This window comes from Macaca nemestrina, chromosome 3, assembly GCF_043159975.1.
Source record: "Macaca nemestrina isolate mMacNem1 chromosome 3, mMacNem.hap1, whole genome shotgun sequence".
NCBI lineage: Eukaryota > Metazoa > Chordata > Mammalia > Primates > Cercopithecidae > Macaca > Macaca nemestrina.
The window spans coordinates 100,925,870-100,939,397 of record NC_092127.1 but is presented as its reverse complement, the minus strand read 5'-3'; the positions used below and the strand labels follow the sequence as shown (position 1 = coordinate 100,939,397).

The following is a 13,528-nucleotide window of genomic DNA, read 5'->3' as shown; positions in this document are numbered from 1 at the left end:
GCTACAGCAAGAGACATTTCTAAAATGCAATTCTGATTGCACTTCCCAGCTTGAAGCTGCGTTGATGGCTTTTCATCACTGTCAGGGTCAAGTACAATCTGCCAGAATGATGTGGAAAGTCCTACATAACCAGGCTAGCTGACAGCCCAGGACAACTAATCCTTCACATTTACACACATAAGAACATGTTTGACCATGATTAAACCTGGGGCAACACCTACATCCAAGAAGAACATTTGATATCTGTGTGAATCTTGTTGTTGGTGTTTCTTTTTTTTTTTTTTTTCCTGAGATTGAGTCTCGCTCTGTTGCCCAGGCTGGAGTGCAGTGGTGCGGTCTTGGCTCACTGCAAGCTCCGCCTCCTGGATTCACCCCATTCTCCTGCCTCAGCCTCCCGAGTAGCTGGGACTACAGGCACCCACCACCACGCCTGGCTAATTTTTTTGTATTTTTAGTAGAGACAGGGTTTCACCGTGTTAGCCAGCATGGTCTCGATCTCCTGACCTCGTGATCCGCCCATCTCGGCCTCCCAAAGTGCTGGGATTACAGGCGTGAGCCACCACACCCAGCCTGTTGTTGGTGTTTCTATTGTAAAGTATAATTATTGAGCAAAACTTAGTGATAATCATAGCAAACTCACAGAGATACTCTGTGTCCTGCACTGCTAACTCATTTAGTCCTCACAACTACCCTATGAGGTAGGTAGTATTAGTATTCCCATTTTATAGATTAGGCAACTGAGGCATAAGAATCCTTTCCCAGGATCTCATAGCTTGCACATGTGATAGCATTAATATTGAAACTCAGGAATTCTGGCATGATAATCTATTATTAGGCACACTAACATGCTCCTTTCAGCGGCATATATACTAAAATTGGAATGATACAAAGAACATTAGTTTGGCCCCTGTGCAAGGATAACAGGCAAATTTATGAAGCATCTTCTATTTCAAAAGACAAGCCATGGCTCAAGCCTGTAATCCCAGCACTTTGGGAGACTGAGGCGGGAGAATCAAGAATTTGAGCCCAGGAGTTTGAGACCATCTTGGGCAACATAGCAAGACCCAGCCTCCACAAAAAAATTTAAAAATTCGCTGTGTGTAGTGGCGCATGCCTGTGGTCCCAGTTACTCAGGAGGTTGATGTGGAAGCCTTGAGGTAGAGGCTATAGTGAGCCATGTTCATGCGACTGTACTCCAGCCTGGGCAACAGAGCAATACCCTGTCTAAAAAAAATTTTAAAATAAAAATAAATATCACTCCTGTAATCCCAGCACTTTAGGAGGCCGAGGTGGGTGGATCACCTGAGGTCAGTCATTCGAGACCAGCTTGGCCAACATGGTGAAACCCTATCTCTACTAAAAATACAAAAACAAGCTAGGCCTGGTGGCCCGCGCCTGTAATTCCAGCCACTTGGGAGGCTAAGGCAGGAGAAGTGCCTGAACCCAGGAGACAGAAGCTGCAGTGAGCTGAGATCATGCCATTGTACTCCAGCTGGCCAACAAGAGCGAAACTCTGTCTCAAAAAAAATTAGATAAATAAATAATATACGTATACAAAAGTACACTAAGCCCCCCTCACTAAACCGTAAATGTACTTTTTTAAAATATTAACTGAAGCTGTGACTTTTGTTTGAAGGTGTGATCTCTGAGTGGTGGCACTAAAATCACCTGGGAGCTTATTAGAATGCCAATTCCCATGCCTGGGGCCTGCCCTAGGAAGCAGAATCTCTGGAGTTGGAGCCCAAGGATTTGAGTTTTAGCAAGCTCCCCAGGTGACATCTAAGCCTGAGAAAGTTTGAGAAGCATTAGTCTCAAACATTTTTTTTTCCTGGGGAGTAAAGACCTTAATGGAGACAAAGCTTAAGACAAACACATGAGTAATTTTGACCAAAAAAGTAGAAATAGGATTATTTTTAATGCAAAGATTTCAAATTATGACATAAAAGGTAACAAACCCTTGTACAGAACAAGAGGTCATCAGAGGTCTTGAGAAGAGGCCGAGGCCAGAAAAGCACAGGATGCACCTGAACTCAGAGCAAACCAGCGTTGAGTTTGAATCCCAGCACACCCACAGACCAGCTGTGTGCCTTTGGCAAATTGCTTCACTGGGACCTTCGTTTCTCCATTCAGAGGTTGAAATAACAATCTCCTTGACCCATATACTCCAGGAAAGTTGTGAAAAGTCAAGGGGGATAATGTATGAGACAGTGCTTTGTACAGTTGGATAATGTGGTAATCAGGTTTCATTTTCTGCTGTAACACTTCACAAAACGATATATGCACTTGCCCTTCTCCTGTTCAGGAAGCAGATGGGATTTTGAGTCTTGTAGTTCCCTAGGGGAACTCTTATTTTCTATAGTATCAGCTGCAGGAGTAGACAGCTGGACTGAGGGATTACTCCAGGCTTGAAAAGAGAGGGAAATGGCCTCATCCGAGAAAACGGGTCCAGAGAGTTGGCAGATGATGGTGGAAACCAGACTCTATGTCTCTAAAGTCATCTGCAGCCTTACAATTTCTACCCCAAAAAGGTCTAGTTCAGACCTGGGATAGCTTAGGCTGATACTCAGCCCCACACATGCTTACTGCCTACCCACCGTCTGCTGTTGGATGGGCTGATTACAGCTAGCTTGTATTCTGATCAGTCAGTGCTTATGCTACAAGGGTTACGGTTTTTCATAACACCTCTGATTATAGACCATAACAGAAGGGAATGTTATTTGAAACTTAGTTCAAACAGAAGAGATTCCTGTCTGTCTGGCAGTGGTTCTGAGAGGTGAAACCAGCTGGACTTCCTAGGTCCAGTGGGGACTTGGAGAACTTTTCTGTCTGGCTAGAGGATTGTAAAGGCATCAGTCAGCACACTGTGTCTAGCTAAAGGATTGTAAATGCACCAATCAGCATTCTGTAAAAATGGACCAATCAGCACTCTGTAAAATGGACCAATCAGCAAGACATGGGTGGGGCCAAATAAGGGAATAAAAGCTGGCCACCAGCACCAGCAAGGGCAACAGTTTGGTCTCCTTCCACACTGTGGAGGCTTTGTTCTTTCACTCTTCATAATAAATCTTGCTGCCGCTCGCTCTTTGGGTCCACACTACCTTTATGAGCCATAACATTCGCGGTGAAGGTCCATGCTTTCATTCTTGAAGTCAGCAAGACCAAGAACCCACCGGAAGAAACCAGCTCCGGACACAGTTCCATGGATTCATACCAGGCCTCACCAGGCCTGCACACCCCTCTGACTGTTGCTTGTATAGCCCTTCCTTGATTTATGACAAACGGCTTCAGCATGTTCACTAGAACAACAAAATTGGCTGGACATGGTGACTCACACCTGTAATCCCAGCACTTCAGGAGGCCGGGATAGGAGGATTGCATGAGCCCAGGAATTTGAGACCAGCCTGGGCAACATAGTGAGACCCCGTTTCTATACAAAAATAGAACAACAAAATTTACAACTTATCTACTCTGTCTCCATCACACTTTTCCAACTAAAAAAGACACAAGCTACTACTCTAGGAGAACTCCCATGAATGTGTAGGAAAGATGTTATTTCCAGGCTAGGTTTTCTTTTATTCATTTTGTGAAGCTGTGTCTCCTGTCACCTCCTGGCCACCTTTCTCCTTTTCTCTCCACTTTTTTTCATTGCTTTTTTCTCCCCTCAACTGGGTACACAATAGATATATTTCCTCTCCATTCTCTTTTTTCCTCTTGGCTTGTTTCTTTTGGGTTAAAGGCAACTTTCAGATAACTGTATATTGTTTAGGGCAGGAAACATACTGAATTTAAAGAACACTACCAGGCCTGTTACAGGAGGATAAAATACATTCCTATTCCCTGTGCAAACTGATTTTCAACAATGTAATAGATTCATATGCCTTATAATCTTCAATTCCGAATGGTAGGAGAAATAAATCAGCTATTTTTTCTAGCATGCATCATTATTATTATTATTATTTGAGACGGAGTTTCACTCTTGTCACCCAGGCTGGAGTACAATGGTGCGATCTTGGCTCACTGCAAACTCTGCCTCCTGGGTTCAAGTGATTCTCCTGCCTCAGCCTTCCAAGTAGCTGGGATTACAGATGTGTGCCACCACTCCTAGCTAATTGTTGTATTTTTAGTAGAGCCAAAGTTTCACCATGTTGGCCAGGCTTGTCTCGAGCTCCTGATCTCAGATGATCCACCTGCCTCGGTCTCCCAAAATGCTGGGATTACAGGCATGATTATACCGCACCTGGCCATATACATATATTTTGAGATGGAGTCTCGCACTGTCACCACACCTGGCCATATTTTTAATTGAAGCTGAAATGTTCAGAGTGACCACAAGCCACACCAGATGAGGCATGATATAGTCAGTTAACACTAAAATTACAAAAATTACAAAAGGATTTCTGGCTCTGCTCCAAGTGGCCTATATAATCTAAGGAGAAGCCCAACATCCTCTCTCACTTAGGGTAATCTGGCTTACCACACCTAGGAGCTGCTTAACAGAAACCCCAAAGCACAGAGATAGCCATCAAAGTAGGTACAACCAGGAAAGGGATGTTGTCTGATTGTCTTCTCAGGTGCTCAACATAAATCATGTGCTCAGCCAAATACCCTTATCCTGCCTATAATGACCAGCCCCTTCCAAAAAAGCAAGAAACCTACAGAGTTTCAGCGCTTTTTACTCAAAGTGTGGTCCATAGAGGTCAGCTGAGATGTGCAGAATCAGAGGCCCACCCCAGGCCCCCTGAGTTCTACAGAGCCTGCGTTTCAGCAAGATCAACAGGTGATACATATGCACGTTCATGTATGAGAAGTACTGATTTAAGTGACACATTTGTTAAAGCACATATCAAAAAAGAATCAAGATTTCCTAAGAAGTATGAAGATTGGAAAAAACAAAACCAACTCACCTCAATTATGATGTGTGAAACGTTGGAAGCAAAGCAGCAGATCTCAGTGCAGAGACAGTGGTAATACGGAGAAGATTTCTACACTTGCGAGTTTTCCTAGAGAGACTTCAACCAAGACCCACGCCTACTAAACAGACGAGTATTAGTCCAGGAACTTTCCTTCCTGCCTGCTCTTGGGGCAGGAGAAAGAATGAGAGAGGAAACTTGGCAGCCCCCAAAGTAGATCCTGCAGCTACCAGGGAGCATTGAGGTTTTCCCAGTAAACTGCCTCGAGGAAATGTCCAGAGTGAAATTAACAGCTCTTCTATCTCCTTGGGTTCCTTTTTTCTCTACTACTGACTGACTATTAACCACATTTCTTTCTTGATCACTGGGATTCAAACAAAAGACCTAATGGTTCCAGTCAGCGTGGGATTCTCTTCTGGCATTCCTAGCAAGGGGATAGAAAAGGGAAAGTTCATGTCAGAGAGATATTTTTATATCTTTCTCTTTGTGCCGCGGAATTCTGATGACAGCATCTCCAACACAAACAGCAACTTTATTTTCGAAACGGAAGGATCAAAACCAATTCTAGCGAATGGCTTTGCTCTGTGCGTAAACTTCCTGTGCTTGGTTAACCCTAATGTAACTGAGGGTCTCCTCTCACAGGCCCTGCCTTCTAGCACACACACACACACAAAAACCAAGCAGGACTAGGACATAGATTTGAAAAGGAAGTGAATTAAACCAAAACAAAGACAGAGTTAGATTTCAGTGCAAAGGCCCACCAGAGACCTAAAGAGGACCGAGCAGCTGTATACTTGGAGCATGCTATACTTTTCAAGTTATTCTTTCCTAAACCAAAAGTAAAGTAGGAAGTCAAGACTGTACTAAATAGGCATTTCTCTCTCTCTCTCTCTCTGTCTCTGTCTGTCTCTGTGTGTATGTGTGTGTGTGTGTGTGTGTGTATTTTAAATAGAGACAGGGTCTTGTTATATTGGCCAGGGTGGTCTCGAACTCCTGGCCTCCAGCAGTCCTCCCACCTCAGCTTCCCAAAGTGCTAGGATCACAAGCATGAGCCACCAAACTTGGCTTTTTTTTTTTTTTTTCTGAGATAGGATCTCACTTTGTCACCCAGGCTGGAGTTAAATAGGCATTTCATATTCTGAAAACATGATAGATGTCAAAAGAAAAAATATGACATTTACTAAGTGCTTCTAATGCCACTGTTTACTGGCCTTGAAAAACTTTTTAATCCAAGCCTCCCCCAAATATAAAATAGTGATAACAATAGCACCTTCCTTACAGAGTTGTCATGATACATTTCATGAGATTCACAGAATCCCGATTACTGAATTTGCCTTGCTGTTAAGTTTTGTTTATATTTAAGTCACTATCCTGATTATTCATTGTGTTGTGCAGTACCTAGGACAAAATTAGGCATTTTGTAAATATTGATTGAAATGAAATGAATGTTTAAAAAATCTTGAAGTTGTTAAGAAGTTCCATGTATCTACTTTTATAAATTTATTTTAATATGGTAAAATATGTATAACATAACATTAGGCATTTGAAACATTTTAAGAGTTCAAGTCAGTAGCATTAATTACATTCACCATGTTGTGTCACCGTCACTATTTCCAAGACTTTTTTCTCACCCCAAACAGATACTCTGTAACCATTAAGCAGTAACTCTGTCAGGGATTTTTTTTTGCTTTTCTTTTTAATTTTAAATTTTTATTTCTTGTAGATACATAGTAGGTATATATATTTATGGGGTACATGAGGTATTTTCATACAGGTATACAATGTGTAATAATCTCATCAGGGTAGATGGGGTATCCACCACCTCAAGCATTTATCCTTTGTATTATAAACAATCCAATTATACTTTTTTCGTTTTATTTATTTATTTATTTTGAGATGAGGTCTCACTGCAATGCCTGGGCTGGAGTGCAGCAGTATGATCTCAGCTCACTGCAACCTTCACCTCCAGGGTTCAAGCAATCCTCCTGCCTCAGCTTCCCAAGTAGCTGAGATTACAGGTGTGTGCCACCACGTGTGACTAATGCGTTTTTGTTATTTTTAATTGGAAAATAAAATTACTTTTTACTACAGTCACATTGTTGAGCTAGCAAATACTAGGTCTTAGTAGTTTTGTCTAATTATTTTTTGTACCCATGAACCATCCCACTTCCCCCCACCTCCCCAATACCTTTCCCAGCCTCTGGTAACCATTCTTCCACTCTCTATCTCTGTGAGTTCAATTGTTTTAATTTTTAGCTCCCACAAATAAGTAAAAACATGTTACGTTTGTGTCTCTGTGCTTGGCTTGTTTCACTTAACATAATTACCTTCAGTTCCATCTATATTGTTGCAAACGATAGGATCTCATTCTTTTTTTTCTTTTATGAGAGAGAGTCTCGCTCTGTCACCCAGGCTGGAGTGCAGTGGCAGGAGCTCAGCTCACTGCAAGCTCCGCCTCCTGGGTTCACACCATTCTCCTGCCTCAGCCTCCCAAGTAGCTGGGACTACAGGTGCCCGCCACGTCGCCCGGCTAGCTTTTTGTATTTTTTAGTATAGCATTCCACTGTGCATATGTACCACATTTTCTTTATCCATTTGTCTGTTGATGGATACTTGGGTTGCTTCCAAATCTTGGCTATTGTGAATACAGCTGCAACAAACGTAACAATGCAGATATCTCTTCAATATACGGATTTCTTTTCTTTTAGATTTTTACTTTGGAGTGGGATTGCTGGATCATATGGTATCTCTATTTTTAGTTTTTTGAGGAACCTCCAACCTGTTCTCCATAATGGATGTACTAATTTATGTTCCCACCAACAGTGTATGAGGGCTTTCTTTTCTCCACATCCTCACCAGCATTTGTTATTGCCTGTCTTTTAGATAAAAGCCAGTTTACCTGGGGTGAGATGATATCTCATTGTAGTTTTGATCTGCATTTATCTGATGATCAGTGATGTTGAGCACCTTTTCATATACCTGTTTGCCATTTGTATGTCTTCTTTGAGAAATGTCTATTCAGATCTTTTGCCCATTTTATAATTGGGCTATTAGATTTTTTTCCTATGGAGTTGTTTGAGCTCCTGGTTATTCTGGTTATTCCATGTCAGATGGATAGTTTACAAATATTTTCTCCCATTCTGTTGGTCATCTCTTCACTTTGTGGATTGTTTCCTTTGCTGTACAGAAGCTTTTAAATTTGATGTGAGCCCATTTGTCCATTTTTGCTTTGGTTGCCTGTGCTTCTGGGGTATTATTCAAGAAATCTTTACCCAGTCCAATGTCCTGGAGAGTTTCCTCAAAGTTTTCTTTTCATAGATTCATAGTTTGAGGTCTTAGACTTAAGTCTTTAATCCATTTTTATTTGATTTTTGTATATGGTAAGAGACGGGGTCTCGTTTCATTCTTCTGCATACAGATATCCAGTTTTCCCAGCACCATTTACTGAGGAGACTGTCCTTTACCCTCTGTATCTTCTTGGCACCTTTGTCAAAAATGAGTGCACCATAGATGTATGGATTTGTTTCTGGGTTCTCTACTCTGTTCCACTGGTCTATGTGTCTGTTTTACTGTTTTTATGACAGTACCATGATGTTTTGGTTACTGTCACTCTGTAGTATAATTTGAAGTCAGTGTGATTCCTCCAGTTTTGTTCTTTTTGCTTAGGATAGCTTTGGCTATTTTGGATCTTTTGTGGGTCTATATAAATAAATCTATATAATCTTTTTTGTGGGTCTATATAAATGAATATGTATAATCTATATAAGATTCATTTTTTTCCTATTTCTATGAAGAATGTCTTGGTATTTTGATAGGGATTGCATTGAATCTGTAGATTGCTTTGGGTAGTATGGACATTTTAACAATACTGATTCTTTGAATCCATTAACATGGAATATCTTTCCCTTTTTGTATCCTTTTCAATTTCTTGCATCAGTCTGTATGGTTTTCATTTCTTTGGTTAATTCCTAGGTATTTTATTGTATCTGTAGCTATTGTGAATGAGAATACTTTTAAATTTTCATTTTTAGATTTTTTGCTGTTGGCATATAATGCTAATGATTATTGTATGTTAATTTTGTATCCTGCAACATTACTGAATTTGTTTATCAGTTCTAAGAGTTTTTTGCTGGACTTTTCAGTTTTTCCAAATGTAAGATCATATCATCTGCAAACAAGGATACTTTAACTCCTTCCTTTCCAATTCAGATGCCCTTTCTTTCTTTCTCTCATCTGATTGTTCCAGCTAGGACTTCCAGTACTTTGTTGAATAGCAGTGGTGAAATTGGACATTCTTGTCATGTTTCAGATCTTAGAGGAAAAGCTTTCAGTATTTTTCCCATTCAGTATGATTCTAGCTCTGGGTCTGTCATATATGGCTTTTATTAGTTGAGATATGTTTCTTCTATACCCATTTTTTGGGGAAGTTTATCATGAAGGAATGTTAAATTTTATCAAATGCTCTTTCAGCATCAATTGAAATGATCATATGGTTTTTGCCCTTCATTCTGATGATATGAGTTATCACATTAATTGATTTGCATATGTTGAACCATTCTTGCATCCTTGGGATAAATCTCACTTGGTCATGATGAATGATATTTTAAATTTGTTTTTGTATTCAATTTGTTAGTATTTTGGTGAGGATTTTTGCATCAATATTCATCACTGATAATAGCCTGTCCCTTTCAATGATGAAAGTGGGGTGTTGAAGTCTCCAGCTGTTACTGTATTGGATTCTATCTCTTTAGTTCTAATAATATTTGCTTTATATATCTGGGTGCTCTAATGTTGGTGCATATATATTTCAATTGTTATATACTCTTGCTGATTTGACCCCTTTATCATTATATAATGACCTTCTTTGTCTCTTCTTAGAGTTTTTGTCTTGAAATCTATTTTGTCTACTCTTTTTTGGTTTCCATTGGCATGGAATATCTTTTTCCATCTCTTTCTTTTCAGTCTACGTGTGTCTTTATAAGTGAAGTGTGTTTCTTGTAAAGCAACAGATCATGAAATCTTGTGTTTTCATCCATTCTGCCACTCTATGTCTTTTTATTAGAGGGTTTAGTTCATTTATATTCAGTGTTATTATTGATGAGTAAGGACTAACTCCCACCATTTTGTCATTTGTTTTCTGGTTGCTTTCCTCCTTTCCTTCCTTCCTGTCTTCCTTTCATCCAAGATAATTTTCTCTGGTGGTATGATTTAATTTGTTGCTTTTTATTTTTTATGTGTCTGCTGTATGTTTTTTGATTTGAGGTTACTGTGAAGCTTGCAGATACTATCTTACAACCCACGATTTTGAGCTGATAACGACACTGCTTGTTTAAACAAACAAGTAAAGAGAATAATAAAGATTAATAGTCTACTCCTTAATTTCATCTGCCAACTGTTAAACTTTTTATTGTTTCTGTTTATATCTCACTGTACTGTCTATGTCTTGAAAGCTTGTTATAGTTTTTTTTTATTGGTTCATCTTTTTAGTATTTCTACTTATGATTGGAGTAGTTAAGTCTACACTTACAGTGTTATAATATTCTGTGTTTTTCTGTGGAGTTACTATAATATTACCAGTAAGTTTTGTACCTTCAGATGATTTCTTCTTGCTCATTACTGTTCTTTTTTTTCTGATTGAAGTACTCTGTTTAGCATTTCTTGTAGTACAGGTCTGATGTTGATGAAATCCCTCAGCTTTTGTTTGTCTGGAAAAGTATTTCTCTTTCATAGTTGAAGGACATTTTTGCCAGATATACTATTCTAGGGTAAGAGTTTTTTTACATAAGCACTTCAAATATGTCATGCCACTCTCTCTTGGCCTGTACAGTTTCCACTGAAAAGTCTGCTGCCAGACTTATTGGCACTGTATTGTATTTACTTGTTTCTTTTCTCTTGCTGCTTTTTGAATCTTTCCTTTATTTTTGATCTTTGGGAGTTTGATTATTAAACGCTTTGAGATGTTCTTCTTTGGGTTAAATCTGATTGGTGTTATATAATCTTATATTTGGTTATCGATAACTTTCTGTGGGTTTTGGAAGTTCTGTGTTATTCCTTTGGATAAACTTTCTATCCCTATCTCTTTCTCTAGCTCCTTTTTAAGGCCAATAACTCTTAGATTTGCCCATTTGAGGCTAATTTCTAGATCTTCTAGGCATGCTTTTTTTTTTAATTCTTTTTTCTCCTCTGACTGTATATTTTCAAGTAGCCTGTCTTCAAGCTCACTAATGCTTTCTTCTGTTTTGATTTACTCTGGTGGTGAAAGACTGATGCATTCTTCACTATGTCAATTCCATTTTTCAACTGCAGAATTTCTGTTAGATTCTGTGTATTTCAACCTGTTTGTTAAACTTGTCTGACAGAATTCTAAATTCCTTTTCTGTGTTATCTTGAATTACTTTGCATTCCCCCAAACAACTATTTTGAATTATCTATCTGAAAGGTCATATATCCCTGCTTCTCCAGGATTGTTTCCTGTTCCCTTATTTAGTTCATTTGGTGAGGTCATGCTTTCCTGGAAGGTCTTGATGCTTGTGGATGTTCGTTGGTATTTGGGCATTGAGGAGACAGATATCTATGGTAGTCTCCTCACTCTTTCCAGGCATTTAAAAGGACTTGGGTGTTGAGATCTAAGACATATCTACATTAGGGGGCACCCCAAGCCCAGTAACAGTATGGTTCTTCCAGACTCATAGAGGTACTGCCTTGGTAATCTTGGATAATATTTGGAATAATTCTCTGGATTAGCAGGCAGATTCTTGTTTCTTCCCTTACTTTTTTCCAAGCAAATGGAGTCTGTCTCTCTGTGATGAGCTGTCTGGAGCTGGGGGTGGGGTGACACAAGCCCCGCTGTGGCAACCACCACTGGGAATGTGTTGTGACAGACCTGAAGCTGGAACAGCACCGAGTCTCACCCAAGGCCTGGTGTAACCAGTACCTGGCTACTGCCTATGTTTGCTCAAGGCCCTAGGACTCTGCAATCAGCTGCTGGTAAAGCCAGCCAGATTTGTGTCCTTCTTTTCAGGACAGCAAGTTCCCCTAGACCCCATTCTTTTCCAGAGATGCCATCCGTGAACCAGGGACTAGAGTCAAAAATCTTAGTAATCTACCTGGTGCTCTATTCTACCACAGCTGAGCTAGCACACAAATTATGTGACACAGTTATTTCTATTCTTTCCTCACCTTTCCACAGGCAGAGGAATCTTACCCATGGCCATCACCTCCACAGGCCCGAGGGGAGTGCTGCCGGGCTACCACCGATGTTCACTAAGGCCCAAGGGCTCCTCAGTCAGCCTATGCTGAATGCTGCCAGGTCTGGGACTCACTCTTCGGGGAAATGGTCTACCTTCTGGCCCAGGGAAGGTCGAGAAATTCCATCCAAGAGCCAAGACCTCTAATTAGGGGCCCCAAGAGCCCACATGTTTCCCTACCCTGCTGTTGTTAAGCTGGTACCTAAGGTGCAAGATCAAGTCCTCTTTACTTTTCCCTCAGCTTTTTTCAAGCAAAAGGAATCTCTTACCATAGCCACCATAGCTGGGACTGTGCTGGGTCACGTCTAAAGCCAGCATATGTCTGAGTCTTACCCAAGGCCCATGGCAAGTATTGCCTGGGTGCTGCTGCTGATTATTCAGGGCCCAAGGTCTCTTTAATCAGCAGGTGATGGGTCCTCCCAGGATGAGTCCTTCCTTTCAAGGCAGTGGATCCCTTCTGGCCCAAGGTATGTCTAGAAATATTGTCTAGGAACTAGGACCTGGAACAGGGGCCTAATGACCCTGACTGGTGCCCTGTCCTACTGTGGCTGAGTTGGTATCCAAGTTGCAAGACAAATTCCTCTTTACTCTTTCCTCTCCTCTCCTCAAGCAGAAGTAAGGCTTCTTTGCAGCTGAGGGCTGTGCTGCCTGGTGTTGTGGGACGGGTAGTGCAAGCACTCCTGTAGTTGCCCTGGCTGGAGTCTCAGTAGGTCACATGTCCCCCATGTCCACTGGCTACATGCCCAGCTCAGCACTAAGACTTGCCTAGGAGTTGCAGTCCTTATGGCCTAAACTGCCTTTCAAGTTTATTTAGGGCCCCAGAGCATTTTAGGCCATAATGATGAGACTTGCTGGAATTCAAGTTCTGACTGTTGGGATGGGCCATTCCCCTCTGGCTAGGGCTAGTCTTAGTGCTCCCTCCATGGGCAGGCATCCTTTGAGTTCAGCCCAGTTTTGCTTTCTGTTGTGACACGGTAGCTTTGAGTTCAATGCATCTCCCAATTGCTGCACTGTCCCTCTCCCAAGTGCACAGATTCTCTCTCTGCACCTGCGGCCATTGCCAGAGTATAGGGATGGGGTGTCAATTCAAGACGGTCTTTCTTACCTTCTTCAGTGCCTCTGTCAGCAATATGAAGTTAAAACCAGGCAGTGTGAGTGCTCACCTGATTTTTCATTCTTAGGAAGGTGCTTTATTTTATATTATCTTTTTCATGACTTCTTTGCCTGAAGGAAGATGCTTTTTTATGTGTAAATAGCTATTAAATTTGGTGTTCCTCTCTGGAGACAATCAGTGGAGCCTTCTATTCGCCCATATTGCTCTGCCATCTCTCTCTGATTTTTTTGTTGTTTTTTAAAAAATGGAGTTTCACT

At 40.8% G+C, this 13,528-nt stretch overlaps 1 non-coding gene across 1 annotated transcript; it reads left to right on the top strand.

Moving 5' to 3' along the window:
* The first annotated feature begins 845 nt into the window (after positions 1 to 845).
* LOC112426329 (U6 spliceosomal RNA) lies at positions 846 to 952 on the top strand. The gene has a single exon (XR_003017606.2). It is a non-coding gene; the product is annotated as a U6 spliceosomal RNA (small nuclear RNA).
* Positions 953 to 13,528: the final 12,576 nt, after the last annotated feature.